A 16,902-nucleotide genomic window follows, 5' to 3' on the forward strand; every position below is an offset into this window, starting at 1 on the left:
GTCAAGACAATTTTCATCTGAACGACCGGCTTAAGTTAATTTGTTGACTTTGTCTTTATGAGCTGCATTCCGGCCTAAAAATCTTTAAAGTTTGTGGACTGTAATGGAAAGATTTTCACCAGTTTGTTTTTATACTTTTCAAATGTCGGGTAATTGAAAATATCACCTCTAGTTAGAAAATCTCCTCAAGGCCTCAATATCATTTTTATACCCACAGCAAAAGAGGGTATATATCAATTGATACGGCCAAAACGTGACTCATCGAAATAACGGTTTTAGACCTTAGGTCTCTTTGGATCAAATGCGTTTTCGGACTTTTGGAGTCGATCTAGCGATGATCGTTCGTCCCTCCGTCTGTCTGCCTGGCTGGTGCACACGATTACTCTCGGAGGGAGTATCCGAAGTTTGGACCACAACTTGGTACATTGTAATATTATTATCAAACATAGATCGGATTAGGAGATGGACAATATCGGTCCACTCCTTCTGGTACCTCCCCCACAAAAGTTAGAAATTACAAAAAAAAAATAATGTTTTGCTGCACAGAAATAGAAAGTGTAATCCGATTTTGCTCCAATTTTACAAATCCTAATATTTGCATTAGTGCAAGGTCAGGTCCACTCCATCAAGTACCTCCCCTACAAAGGGTTAAACTCTTATAAAATGTCATGTAGCTCTCCGATTGTCTTCTAATTACACACAACAAAATATTTTTATTAATCCAAGGTCTGGTGTGAAGATGAAATACATACGTCCACACCTTCTGGCATCTCCCCCACGAAGCGTCAAAATTTTGAATATCCTTGAAGTTCGAAATTAACATTCGATTCCATTCAGACTTGGTACATCTCAAAATTTCTATCAACACAAGATCTTTTATAAAGATGGTAGAGATCGGAACATTTCTTCTGGTACCTCCCCCACAAAGGGTCAAAGTTTTGACTAACCAAAACGATCATAAAATCCGAAATGAGCACCAAGTTCTTTTCATATTTCACACATCCGACTATTTCTACTATTTCTACAAGATCTGCTGTGAAGATGGGATATATTGGTCCATTCCTTCTGAAACCTCCCCCACAAAGGGTAAAAATTTAGAATATTCTTCAAGCTCATAGAATGCGAAGTTAACATCCGATTTCATTCAGGCTTGGCACATCTCAATATTTCCACCGAGACGAGATCTGTTATAAAGATGGTAGAGATCGGGCCATTCCTTTTGGTACCTCTCCCACAAAGGGTTAAAGTTTTGAATAACCGAAACGATCATAAAATCCAAAATAAACATCCGGTTCTCTTCATACTTCACACATTCCATTATTTCTACTAACACCAGATCTGCTGTGAAGATGGAATATATTGGTCCACACCTTCTGGTACCTCCCCCACAAAGCGTCAAAATTTTGAATATCCTTGAAGTTCATAAAACGCTATATTAACATCCGATTCCATTCAGACTTGGCACATCCCAATATTTCTATCAACGCAAGATCTTTAATAAAGATGGTAGAGATTGGACCATTTCTTTTGATGCCTCCCACACAAAGGATCAAAGTTTTGAATAACCATATTTCACACATCCCATTATTTCAACTGACACAAAGTCTGTTGTGAAGATGGGATATATTAGTGTCCTCCTTCTGGTTCCTCCCCCACAAAGGGTCAACATTTTGAATATCCATGAAGTTCATAAAACGCTATATTAACATCCGATTCCATTCAGACTTGGCACATCTCAATATTTCTATCAAGACAAGATCTGTTATAAAGATGGTACAGATCGGGCCATTCCTTGTGGTACCTCCCCCACAAAGGGTCAAAGTTTTGAATAACCGAAACGATCATAAAATCCAAAATGAACATCCGGTTCTCTTCATACTTCACACATTCCATTATTTCTACTAACACAACATCTACTGTGAAAATGGAATATATCCGTCCACACCTTCTGGTAGCTCCCCCACAAAGGGTCAAAATTTTAAATAAGGGTCAGAATTTTCAATACTTATATCTGTCATAACTTGCGAAACAAGTCAGCAATTCTATACCTTTTGTATATCTTAATATTTCTCTTAACCAGAAAACTGAGATGAATATGGTATTGATCGGAATTTATGATTTCGCATAAAAGTGGATCTTACTGTTCGATTTTCTTGTAATTCTGCCAATACCAATATTTTAATCAGCATTAGATGAAGTATGAAAATGTCGACTTGATCTGAAACCTCACGCGCATTTAACATTTTCTAAAAATTAACCCATATCTCATATAAAGTGAAGGAAGTAGTCAATATGGTCCAAACCTGGCACCTTGCAATATTTATATCATATTTATTTAGGTCCAATACGAAATTGACAATATTGGCCCATTCCTTCGAAACCCACTCCATAGAGGGTCTACAGTTTGAATAATCATAACAGAAGTCAAAGTTATGTTTAAATAATCGAACATAGGCTGGGGGTATACATCTGTCGGTAAAATCGACTAATAATTTTTAACTTGTTATTATTATACTCTAGTTAGAAAATCTTCTCAAGTCCTCAATATCATTTTTCTTATCAAATTTCATCCATGTCTTACAATTCCAAGTTTTCTTTTAGTGATTTAATTTGTTTCCTATATAAAGAAATCCTCCCTTTCCTTCCCTCTCCTCTCTCTATCTCTCTAACTCACTATTTATCATTGAAGTTGACCTGTAGTTATTTTGAATGACACAAACGACAACAGAAACATTTTTTTTATTATTCGTCTCGTAAACCGGTTTCCCCTTTGCTTCTGCGGTTGCCAATATAAATCACAAGATGTTTTAATTAAGTTATTCGTACGTCGCGATGCGGTTACTGGCCTTTTCAGAGATGTTACGACTGAGTCTATTATTATTTAGTAGGTATGTTTGTTTGTCTATTTTGTTATTCCTCTATGGGTATTGTTACTACACAACAAAAATGACGACGACAACAACTACTACTACTACTGTAAATATAGATTTGATTTGTTCTCCATTCTCCGTCCGTCCCCATAAGAAAATCTCAAAACATTCAAAGAGTTCTAACATTCTATTGTTATGTTTGTTTGTATCAAAATATTGCACTTTGGAGTAAAATTATGAAAAGAGCATTCATGTGGGTACAAGAGAGAGAGACATAAAGAGGTTAGAGAATGTTATTGACACAGAAATACTTGTCTAGATATCTGTCATGCTTTGGATTGATTGATTACCTTTAACTGTTTCCATATTCATTTGCGTCTATTGTTTTTATCAAAGACGAACGGTCGATTGCTTGAGATTGTCATTGAGAGGAGTTGCAGAGAGAGCACACCGTTAAAGGGAAGAGAGATAGAGATGTTGATTGTGAAAATGTTTACTCTTTACGGGTATTATGAAGAGATAAATATGTGGTTGATTTTATTGATGTTATTTAATACACTATTGGAAGGTTTTAATTGAAAAATTGAATCCATAATACATAAATATAAATATAAATATAAAAATAAATATAAATATAAATATAAATATAAATATAAATATAAATATAAATATAAATATAAATATAAATAAATATAAATATAAATATAAATATAAATATAAATATAAATATAAATATAAATATAAATATAAATATAAATATAAATATAAATATAAATATAAATATAAATATAAATATAAATATAAATATAAATATAAATATAAATAAATATAAATATAAATATAAATATAAATATAAATATAAATATAAATATAAATATAAATATAAATATAATATAAATATAAATATAAATATAATATAAATATAAATATAAATATAAATATAAATATAAATATAAATATAAATATAAATATAAATATAAATATAAATATAAATATAATATAAATATAAATATAAATATAAATATAATATAAATATAAATATAAATATAAATATAAATATAAATATAAATATAAATATAAATATAAATATAAATATAAATATAAATATAAATATAAATATAAATATAAATATAAATATAAATATAAATATAAATATAAATATAAATATAAATATAAATATAAATATAAATATAATATAAATATAAATATAAATATAAATATAAATATAAATATAAATATAAATATAAATATAAATATAAATATAATATAAATATAAATATAAATATAAATATAAATATAAATATAAATAAATATAAATATAAATATAAATATAAATATAAATATAAATATAAATATAAATATAAATATAAATATAAATATAAATATAAATATAATATAATATAAATATAAATATAAATATAAATATAAATATAAATATAAATATAAATAAATATAAATATAAATATAAATATAAATATAATATAAATATAAATATAAATATAAATATAAATATAATATAAATATAAATATAATATAAATAGAAATATAAATATAAATATAAATATAAATTTAAAATATAAATATAAACATAAATATAATCAACGTTTATAATAGAAATATGGGCATGCCAAATAATTTAATCTGCAATATGCCAACTAGACTGATTATTGAATGTGTTTTAATACGCCCTTAGTGCGGTTAAATTGGAAATCGGATGAAACGCACATGTCATGTGTATGGAAGCTAAGATCGAATCTAAATCGATTTCAGCCATATTTGAAAGAGTGATTCTAGGCGTAATGATTATGATCAGGTTGTGTGAGTTAAATATAAAATCGGATGAAACTTTTATATATATGGAATCGATTTAGTTCAAACTTGGTAGGCTTTATTCTAGTCTTGACATGATCGTATGGTCAAAAATTCAACCTACTTGGACAAACATAGCATGGTCGGAACATAATTTACATCAAATTAGAGCGAAAACATATTGGAGCTGTATTGTATTTGTATTTAAATCTGAAGCGATCTCAAGAAAATTTAGCAAATATTAAGGGTGAGATAAAAAAACTGCAACAAATTCAAACGCCATAATTTTTAAATTTTTTCTTAAATGTTATTGAATGAAAGCAAAAAATAGCATCAAATTTTAGATTTGTTCGAATTGGTCATCTTTGGCACGAATTATGGCCTTAGAACGGCCAATGAAACCGTCACATGCTGCCCGAATGTTGCTCTGCGGTATTTTGGCCCATTCCCAGCGAAACGCTTGTTTGATATGATGGACACTTTGGTATTTTTTAGTGCCAACCTTGCTTTCCAAAATACTCCAGACACAATGGTTCAACGGAGTGGTTTCCGGAGATTTTGGTGGCCATTGTGCGATGGAAATGAAGCGAGGCACCTTATTATGTAACCATTCATGGGTGGCGCGTGCTGAGTGCAATGGTGCTAAGTCCTGTTGGAATGTCCAAGGTCTGCGGCCAAGGTTTTAATACACCCTCCAGAATATTTTCGCGATAATATTCGGCATTTATTCTGGCATTTATTAATACGAGCGAAGAGCAACCATCGGCAGTTATGGTGGCCCACGCCATCACCATGGCCGGGGCTTGAGTTCTGGTGGTCAACCGAAGGTGCACATTCTTAGCTGATCTCTTTGGCAAGTAAACACGATTATTTTCTTTGTTTACAAACTGCTGGACAACGAATTTTTTTCATCGGAGCGGAGAAAACCAAATTCGGCAGTTCATCACTTTCGGCCAAGCGAAGCAACTCTTTAGCTCTTTTGAGTCTATTTTCTTTCCGTTGCGGTGTAAGTTCTTGCACTTTTTGAAATTTCAATGGCTTTATCCCGAGCTCATTTCTCAGTATTTGCCGAATGGAATATTGCGATATGTTCAGCTCACGAGCCATTTTTCGGCCACTGCGATGCGGGTTTCGATCAAGTCGCTTCTTCATTATTCGAAGTATTTCTGCCGATGTTGCTGTTTTCTTTTGTCCACTTATTTGACGTACCGAGCGATGGTAGATACAGAAGATTTCTTCACATTTAAATGCCGGAGTGCCCTAACGATAGCCTTTTTTGGTTTTCCATCTAAATACCTTCACCGAAATCGCCTCTCAAGAAGTCCATTGTTACCCGTGTGTCATGCAAGTCAAGCTCTTGGATTTTTGTCAAAATAAGACGATTCACGGTTAAATTATAGACTAAATGGAAACAGTTTGACAGTGAAGCAAAACCGAACTGTGTGTGAACTGTTTAAACTATTGTTTCCAAAAGGAAAATGCCTTAAAAATCACCCTTTAAATCTCCTGTGCCTTATTCCTCATTTTCTTAGAGCTTGTATTTAAAGGCATTGGTTTTCAGTTGTTGAAAAAGATGACCTCAGAGGTCAATAAATCTCCTGTGCCTTATTCCTCATTTTCTTAGAGCTTGTATTTAAAGGCATTGGTTTTCAGTTGTTGAAAAAGATGACCTCAGAGGTCAATAAAATTTTTCTGTCATAAAGAGAACCAACTTCGACATCACTTGTCACTTGAAAAAATTTAAACAAATTCTTTATGCTGAGCTCCAATTTCATATAATTATGTTTTAATTAATGTTAATTTTATTTAAAATATTTTTTCTCAAAACCTGCGGCAACAAAAATTGACCCGGAACTATGCGGCAAATTGACACAACTTTTCACAAACTCAGAGTGTTTTTTTCTCAAGTTTTACATTTTTTGCAAGTCCATTGTTTGTTTAATTGAATCAAAAAAAAAAAAAAAAAAAAAAAATCTACAACCATAGAAAAATGTATGTGTGTGAGTGTGTTTGCATGAGAGAATTGTTAATTACAATTAATACTACTGTTCTTAACAAATTAGAAAAGAAAACGACAACAACAGCGAAAAAACAAAAACAAAGCAACAATTTTAAATGTTCAGATAATGCTGATGCATGTATTTATAAAACAAAAAGCAACAACAACAACAACGAAAACGACAACAAAAGTAATGACAGCTCATTTTCTACATCGTTGGTTGGGTTGAATTGTTGGATGAGGGTATGAGTTCGGAGAGTGGTTGGTGGGTTGTTTGGGTATTTAGCACGCGTGCCACGCTCATGGCCTCAATAAATGCCAACGACGCATTTCCCATTTGTTGCACCAACCAAGCAAACGATCCACCACCAACTTCCAACTTCCCAGATTATTACTCCAACCATCCATCCATCCAATGGGCACAATGCATTTGCTTGCCTAGCCGGCCTATTATTATGATTATTAGGTATCGGGTGTTTCGTACACTCGACTACATAAATACGAAACGGATACAATCATTTCATTACTACCCCACCCTGCACCACCATCACCATAATCATCCTCGCAGTTGTTCTTCTTTTTGGTGGGTCACAATTTTTGTTAATTTGAATTTTTGTAGCTATTGTTGCGTGCCAATTTTTTTTAGTTCGTCAACGCTGTCTGTCGTCACCATTGTCTCCATAATCATTCTTAGAGATGACAGCATTCCATTTCATTAAATTGTTATGAGATATGGAGTCATATTATCGTTCAAATCGTCAGTTTTTATACCCTACACCACATAGTGGTAAGGGTATTATGTCTTTGTGCATTTGTTTGTAACATGGAAACGGAAACGACATAGACCCATAGTTACTTTTGAGGATCTCCATAGAATCACTTTCTGAGTTGATTTATGCATGTCAGTCCGTCAGTCCGTCCGTCTGTCCGTCCGTCCGTCTGTCCGTCCGTCCGTCTGTCCGTCCGTCTGTCCATGTATTCTTGTGAACAAAATGCAAGTCGCATTTATTATCCGATTGAGATGAAATTTTCCAAACAATATTTTTTTGGCCCAAGGACGAACCCTATTGAAATTGGAGATAATCGGTGAAAAATTTAGATATAGCTTCCATATATATCTTCGTCCGATTTGCCTTTTATTGTGCACCAAACGTGTAATATCAACCCGAATATTATGAAATTTTGCACATACAATCATATTAGGCCTAAAAATAAGTATGCCAAATTTGATCGAAATCGGTTCAGATATAGCTATTGCTGCAATATATATTGTTCATCCGATTTGTTATAGCTGTCCTCCGCAGCCGTAATATGCACTCTGTAACAACATTATTTGGGGAAATATGTCAAATACAGCTCAGAAATACCTTTGCTAAATTTTATCGAGATCGGTTCAGATTTGGATATAGCTCCCATATATAACTTCGTCCGATTTACCATTTATTGTGCACCAAACGTCTAACATTTGCCCAAATGGGATGGAATTCTCGGCACATGTGACCGAATGAAGTCTAGAAGCCAGTATGCCAAATTTGATGAAGATCGGTTCAGATATAGCTATAGTTCCCATATATATTGTTATATATCCGATTTGTTATATTTGTTACCCACAGCCGTAATATGCACTCCGTAACAACGATATTCAGTAAATATATCAAATGCAGCTAGGAAATATATTTGCAAAATTTAATGGAGATCGGTTCAGATTTGAATATAGCTCCCATATATATCTTTATCCGATTTCAAATTAATTGCATCAAATGGGCAATACAAGTCCGACATTGAAAAATTCCAATTGTAATTATAATCATAGCGTGTATGATTAAATTCTCCCATCAAATTTTTTAATTGTTATGTGGAGCTCTACTGAATTACCAAAGTGGTGTAGGGTATCATAAAGTCGGCCCCGACCGACTTTAAGACTTTCTTTACTGTTTTTTTTTTATAGACTGTGGTAGTTGAGATTAAAAAAAATAAATAAAAAAGTAGATATGTTAGGCCGGGCCGGGTGGACCTGCATACGAAATTTTTCGAAATAGGCTGTAGCACCCATTACAAGCTTCCACTACGAAATTTGAAATAATTCGGGTGAATAATGTCGTACTGTTATGTGGGGGCTATGCGAAGACGTGGACCTACATAAGCAATTTTTTGTCATAGGCTGTAGTATCCAATAAGATCTGCAAATACCAAGTTTGAAACAATTCCGGTGAATAGTGTCGCTGAAATCGTCAAAATATCGGGAATACACCGAATATCGGTGATTGGCAAATCACATATGTGTGCCAAATTGTATCCATCTATCGCTAAATAGTTTTAGAATTTTACCCTGCTCCAGAACATAAGTTAAAAAGTATCGATCGGTTCTGCCGACAGATGTATACCCTCAGGCAATGTTATTTATTTCGTATTTTATAATCGTTTTGGTTATTCAAAACTTAGACTCTTTGTGAGTGAGGTACCATTAGGAGTGGACCGATATTTTCCATCTTCACACCAGACTTTGGCTAACTAAAAATATTGTGATGTGTGTAATTTGAGGACTGTCGGACTCTTACATCACATTTTATAAGAGTTTTAATTATTCAAAATTTTGAAGGTACTTGATTGAGTGAATCGATTTTGTCCATTTTCGCACCTAACCCAGCACTGATGCAAATATTAGGATTTGCAAAGTTGGAGCAAAATCGGATTATCATTTCTCTTTCTGTGCAGTAAAATATATACTTTTTTGAAAATGTCGATCTTCGGAGGTAGCAGAAGAAATGGACCGATATTGCCCATTTGCGAACTCGATATAATTTTGAAAATAATATTACGATGTACCAAGTTTTGGACCAACTTCGCATACTCCCTGCGAGAGTCATCGTGTGCATCAGCCAGCCGGACGGACATCGCTAGATCGACTCCAAATGTCCTGAAACGTATTTGGTCCAAAGAGACCTAGGGTCTAAAATTGTTATTTCGATAAGGCACGTTTTGGCCGTATCAAATCATATATTATACCCTCCTTAGCAAAAAATCAATTATTTTGATACAACTGACGAACCGTTCTAAACAAGTGATTGGATAGGTATTTTATTAGCGTTCTAACCTGGGACTTGGATCTTGACCTTTGGGTCAAATATCCGGGTATACGGGTCCGTCCCCCCAAGAAAAAAATACTTTCCGAGAATCATAATTAAAAATACCTACCTGTGGAAAAAATTAAAAAAAAATCTGAGACTTTTTACTAGACTGGAGTTAGGCCCATCTTAGTTCTTTGGCTATATAAGATTTTAGACATTTTTTAATAGACATTTTGTAATAGTAGTATTTTTTATAACTCCCATTTATTCCCCTTTGAGCCACTGTACCAATTAAAATAAATTCCTTTTATTTTTGTTTTTGCTGTTGTTGTTTTTGTTGCAATCTCACTCACGCTCCCTTCCATGTGTTACCCATATCGTTGACAAATGTCCCTTAGTCTCATCAGCGAAGCATAAAATAAACTACAATTTTATTTGAACGAGTGATTTTTATCAGTGTTGCAGTTTCATCAAAACACAGATACACCAAACACACACACACGTGAACTCAATCTTCATTTCACAGAAAAATAAAAGGGAGAGCAGCATGTGCCGCCTGCCTGTATAATTTGAGGCGGTTGGTGCTGCTGTCGCTTCTGTAAAAACAAGCAACTTTCATAGAGGAAAATGAAGCTACCCTGACTGACTGGCAGGCACCCTGTGGTGTTGACACACTCTTATCCCAAAACTATAACACACACTGCACTTGGTGTGTGTGCTACCCACATGCATACGTGGTGGAGGAGAAGGAGAAACTCCTTTACCCTACTGTACTTAACAACAATTCCCTTCAACTCTACTCCCTGACTAGTTGCACTCCTCTACCTCTCCCACCCTTGCCTTAGTGTACAATGACTCGCTTTTTTTTTTTTGTTTTTTTTTTTGTTTTTTGGTTTCCAATGAAAACATTATTTCCATTTCGTTTGAATCTGGAGTTTGGGATGCAGAGACGAGAGAAATGCATTTTGTTACATCAGGGCCATCAGAGTGCACAGGGAGCTGCTGTGACAATTCCACTTGTTCCATTTCCATTTCTACTTCTTCCCCTTCTTCTGTTTCTCCATCGTCATTCACATCATTTTAGTCTAGCATTTCAAATGGATTCACGTTTTTATCCCTTAAATTGTTCATGATTGTCGTTGTTTGTTTGTTGCTGATTGTTGTTGGTGTTCTTGTTGCCGTTGCTCTAATGTGTGTTATGGTGGGGGAGAGACACTGAAATGATTTGCTCTCCCCCCACATCTCTCTCTCCTGGGTTGTGTTTTGTCATAGCAAAAGGGGTTATGAATGAATTAGAAAAGTGTTTGTTTTGTAATTCCACTTTTGTTTTGTTGCAACCGAAGAAGAAGAACCTCGTCAACCGACCTCGTCTCAGACGAAGTAACACACAAACACATTCATCCGAGACAATGTGCAATCACTTTAAGAGAGATTGACACATGCATAAATAACCCGCTAGCAATGAAAATTCCAATTAACTAAATTTCGTCAGTCTTGTACTAGTTATAAGCCGTACTAGTACCAAATGTGTCCCCAAGTAATGCGAATGGAACCAATTGACACCTTTTCGTCCCCAAGTAAACGAAGAGGCGACAGTTGTGCATAAATAAAAAACCACCACCAAAAAACCAACCAACAGACAAGTTAAACGAACATTTGAATGAGATCTCTACGAACAAGAATCACTTTGGATAGTTTTTTGTTTAGATGATCAACAAAAAACAATGAACAGTTATTCTTGAGGAATGCACGTGCGTTTTGTTTGGAAAAAATCATTCTTATTTTGATCGTTGTAAAGTGAAGTTGCATTGTGAAAATTGTGTTAATATAAAGTGATTAAAATAACAAATAAAAAGGTAAGAATGAGTAGCAAAAGACAATTTAGACGTAGAGTAAGGAAAGAAAAGGAATCTTTGATTAAAAAAATTGATAATGTTGTCTCAGAGGTAACCCCACATAATTATTCTATTGAGGAACCTTCAGAAAATATCAGACCAATATCTCCACATATTTTAGTGGAAGAAGAAGACTTTAACCAAGCCGGGCAATTTAATTTAAAATTTGAGCAATGGTTTAAAAAACACAGACCGTCTAGAAATTGTGTGCAAGATCTAGTTTCAATTTTAAGAGAAGAAGGTGTTAGTATCTCTTTCAACCCTAATTTTTATTGTCCATCAAGGCCTTTAATAGAAAGTATTGCAGGTGGAACTTATATTCATATTGGGGTTAGATCACAGCTTTTAAAACTTTCTAATTGTATTTCTTTGCCTCAAAATATAACCATTGATGTGAATATAGACGGGCTTCCACTTTTTAATAGCTCAAAAACTCAAATTTGGCCGATCTTAGTTAAAACTACAAATGCACCTAAATGTTATGTTTTACCGGTTGGAGTTTTTTTAGGCAAAACTAAACCACAAGACCTGGACACATATTTACGTCAATTTCAAGAAGAAATGGCACATTCTACAGAATATGGTCTAGAAATTGGAGGTCTCACATACACTATAAATATTCGTGCTATAATTTGTGATACTCCTGCAAGAGCTTTTATAACCGGTGTCCCGTCTCATACATCACGATACGGTTGTGCAAAATGTACACAGGTTGGAAAAAAAATAAACGGGACATTAACATACAGCTCAATATGCGATGTTAATCAGTGATGAAGATTTCGCTTCTAGAAAATATACAAACTTTCACCAAACAAAATACCTTTCAAGAAATTCCCCTCTTGAGAGTATTGGTGTAAAAATGGTTACACAAGTTATATTAGATGTTATGCACCTAATAGATTTAGGTGTTGTGAGAAAATTCCTTATAAGACTTATAAATAATAAAAGTAATATTAAAATTTCCAAGGAAGCCATTTCGAACATATCCGAGTCCTTGTCTAATATTCGAAAATATAGCATTAAAGAGTTCTGTCGTAAACCCAGATCATTGGACGAATTATCGAATTGGAAGGCAACTGAATTTCGGCAATTTATTTTATATAATGGAATTATTGTCTTAAAGAATGTCGTACACGAAGATGTGTATTATTTTTTTTTATTATTACATTGTTCGTATAGAATAATTTGTTGTCCAAAACGAAGACCGATAAATCTGGAAACTGCTCAAAATATGCTTAATATATTTGTTGAAAACTTTGCTATAGTATTTGGTGAAAATAGTATTTCATATAATGTACATTCCTTGCTACATTTGGAAAAATCTATTAATATAGTTGGAGATCCTACAAGTGGATCATCTTATCCTTTCGAGAACTACCTTCAAAAATTAAAGAAATATATAAAAAGTCCGAGGAACATTTAAGAACAAATTTATAGGTATTCTGTAGAAGAAACATTTGAACTAAATTCAGGAAATAGTACTCCAATTCTAAATGTAGAAAATAATAAATACATATTTAAAAATTGTACTCTAACTACACGTTTTCCAAACAATGCCGCCTACATAAGATCTTCTATTCCTATACAGATTGTAACGTTCCGCGATTGCCAAGAGGGGTTTTTATTGGGTCGCAGGTACACAAATCCACAAAGTTTTTTTAACGAACCCCGTGATTCATTAGACTTGGGTATAAGCGTAGTGGACTCAGAGCCATCGTGCCGCGAAGAACTCTTTCCCATAACCGATTTAGAGTGTAAACTAGTAGTTTTACCCTACAATAGCAAACTAGTTATACTGCCTTTATTGCACACCTCCTTTTCTTTTTATTAATTGGATTGTTAAATTAATTTTTTGTTATTATATACATGAAATTCATTTTCTTTAGTTTTTTTTTAGTTTTTATTTTAAAATGGAAGAAACACCCAGAAAAATTAAACGTTTCAGTTCAATTATAAACAATGGTAAGTAATTAATAATCTTAAATAATTTCCTAATTAATTCACTATTATTATTTTTCTATTTTGCATATGGTCTCAATCAAAAGTGCAATTGCGAAACTTTTGTTAAAAAGATGGAAAATGTGGAAAATACTCAAAAAGTAATTCAAGGTAAAATTATGTCATTTTTCTTAGAATTGTTGCAAATTGTTAATTTGTTTCTTTGTTTTCACTATAGGTCAGATCAAGGTTTTAGCTGATGCATTAGCTGAATTGAAGGTGATGGTGCAAAAATTACTTCGATCTCAAAGTGATGAGATACCTTTAACGAATAGGTTTCCCATCAGCACTGAGAAAGATCTTATTGAAATTAATAACGACATCACAAGTGAGAATAAAGATCTATATGTAAGTATTTTTAAATTCTTTTCTTAGTGAAGACAGATTATATACAAATATTTTGTTAATTTTCAGGTTAAGATTATATCATCCATCATAAAAAGAGAGGGAATATTGAAATCATTAAAAAATATTATAGGTTTAAAAATTACTTACGAATATAATATTGACGGAAATCATGGAAAAAAAGTTTGAAGTCCCTAAGCAATATATATAACGTAATTTTAGGTAAGGTATATAAAAAATATTACTATATTCTACATAATTGTATACATTAAACATTATTTTTTTGCAGATTCAATACCAGTTCAAGAAAATTCAGACACCCCTGAAACGCAACTGCGAAAAGCAATACATGTGCAAAAGAAACGATTTTTTAAACAAGTGAGTGCTGAGAGAAAAGCAGAATAGTTAATGAAATATTACCATTAACTTTATTTTATAAATATTGAATTTGTTTTGTTTTTATATTAACTATGTAAATATGGTTTTAAAAATCAGATAAACATGTGCCAATTTTTTGAATTTAATTTATTTGTGTTTTTATAGAGTAACGTATATTTCTATTCGTTTATGTTTCAAATAAAAAATGTATTAAAACTAAAAATTATCATTTCACTAACAATAATTGGCACTGAACTAGTTCATTGGAAACTAGTTTAGAATCGGTCTGCTTATACTAGATAGGGGATAGTCAAATGACACTAGTACATGATTGTATACATAGAACTAGATAGGGGGTAGTCTGCTGACACTAGTATATGGCTGTATACTTGGAACTAGGTAGGGGTTAGTCTTTTGTCTCTGGTATATGACTGTAAACCTGGAACTAGTACAGTACCATCTACAGGTAATGCAAAAGGAGTCAATTGGTTACCTCGTATGACATCCCCATGTTAAAGTTTACAGTTGTTCGCACTGTGAGGGGTCTTAAGTGGAACTAGTTACTGTAACCCTAAGAATTGACGAGTATACGGTGCCGAACTAGTCCACATTACTAGCGGGAAGTAATTTGATATTGAGAGTGTCGTAAAAACGAATTCAATTAACTCTTTTTTAAACGGGAAGTTGAGGAGAATGGAAGAAATATATTAAGAGGGGGAGAGAGAGAGGGAGTGAGGGATGGTAGATGGAAAGAGAGTAGTACAGTCGAGTCTGATTGGGGAATTCTTATATGTATTTAAAAATAGGAGAGAATTATACAAATAATTGCAACTACGTTGGTTACAGCAGCCCTGTTCATAACCGTGTTCTAGAACATGAGTCGAAAAAAGAGATAATTTAAGAGAAAATCAAAATTCTGTTTTTCTTTATATTTTACGATTCCATTTATTTTTTCTTTTTAAACAAGAATGTTTGCCAAAACAATTTATAAAGCAAATGGATAAAAAATATTTGTCTAAATAATGACTTAACACTATTTTGTTCTTGATTTAAATAAGCAAAGAGAAATTTGACTGAAAAGAGATATTTCTTTTTGAGCACCCCTGGTTACAGTGATCTCCAAGGTCAGAGATGCCGAAAAAGCACAGTTTGTCAACAAAATGTTTGCAAATAATGCATTTGTTAAACAAAAACCAGTATAGAAAGTCTCAAAGACTTTATGATACCCTACCACCACCACTTTGCTAATTTAGTAGAGCTCACACAAAACAATTAAAAGTTTTTATGGGAGAATTCAATTATACACGCTATGATTATAATTATAATTTAAAGTTCAAAAGACTGAATATGCCGAAGCATTTGTATCTTTTAAATTTGGACTTGTATGTTGCCCATTTAATATATATGGGAGCTATATCCAAATCTGAACGGATCTTGATAAAATTTGGAAAATATATTTCTGAGCTGTATTTGATATACATATTTCCCTGAATAACGTTGTTACGGAGTGAATATTACGGTTGTGGGTAACAAATATAACAAATCGGATGAACAATATATATGAAAGCTATAGCTATATCTGAACCGATCTTCACCAAATTTGACATACTAGCTTCTAGACTCAATTCGGTCGTAAGTACCAAATTCCACCCCATTTAGACAAATATTAAACGTTTGGTGCACAATAAATGGTAAATCGGACGAAGATAGATATGGGAGATATATCCAAATCTGAACCGATCTCGATAAAATTTGGCAAATGTATATCTGAGCTGTATTTGATATATTTCCCCAAATATTGTTGTTACAGAGTGCATATTACGGCTGCGGAGGACAGCTATAACAAATCGGATGAACAATATATATGGGAGCTATGGCTATATCTGAACCGATTTCGATCAAATTTGGCATACTTGTTGTCAGGCCTTATCTGGTTGTGTGTGCAAAATTCCATACAATTCGGCCGTATATTACACGTTTGGTGCACAATAAAAGGTAAATCGGACGAAGTTATATATGGGAGCTATATCCAAATCTGAACCGATCTGAATAAAATTTGGCAAAGATATTTCTGAGCTGTATTTGATATATTTCCCCAAATATTGTTGTTGCAGAGTGCATATTACGGCTGCGGAGGACAGCTATAACAAATCGGATGAACAATATATATGGGAGCTATGGCTATATCTGAACCGATTTCGATAAAATTTGGCATACTTATTTTCAGTCGTAATTTGGTTGTATGTGTAAAATTCCATACTATTCGGCCGGATATTACACGTTTGGTGCACAATAAAAGGCAAATCGGACGAAGATATATATGGGAGCTATATCTAAATTTTGACCGATTATCTCCAATTTCGTTAGGGTTCGTCCTTGGACCAAACAAATGATCTGTGCAAAATTTCATCTGGATCGGGCAAGAAATGCGACCTGTACTTTGTTTACAAAAATACATGGACAGAGGGACGGACGGAGGGACAGACGGACGGACGAAATGACGGACGGACGGACATGCATAAATCGACTCAGAATGTGAT

The 16,902-nt window shown here is 33.2% G+C and overlaps 1 protein-coding gene and 1 long non-coding RNA gene across 3 annotated transcripts in view; both read left to right on the forward strand.

Moving 5' to 3' along the window:
* The window catches only part of LOC101891400 (dedicator of cytokinesis protein 1), a 128,196-nt gene that overhangs the window by 12,628 nt on the left and 98,666 nt on the right, over window positions 1-16,902 (forward strand). The window lies entirely within an intron of this gene.
* LOC131800612 (uncharacterized) lies at window positions 10,671-14,381 on the forward strand. The gene is made up of 5 exons (XR_009341467.1): window positions 10,671-11,602; window positions 13,539-13,750; window positions 13,818-13,987; window positions 14,054-14,206; window positions 14,274-14,381. It is a non-coding gene; the product is annotated as an uncharacterized LOC131800612 (long non-coding RNA).

Source organism: Musca domestica, unplaced genomic scaffold, assembly GCF_030504385.1.
Source record: "Musca domestica strain aabys unplaced genomic scaffold, Musca_domestica.polishedcontigs.V.1.1 1, whole genome shotgun sequence".
Lineage (NCBI taxonomy): Eukaryota > Metazoa > Arthropoda > Insecta > Diptera > Muscidae > Musca > Musca domestica.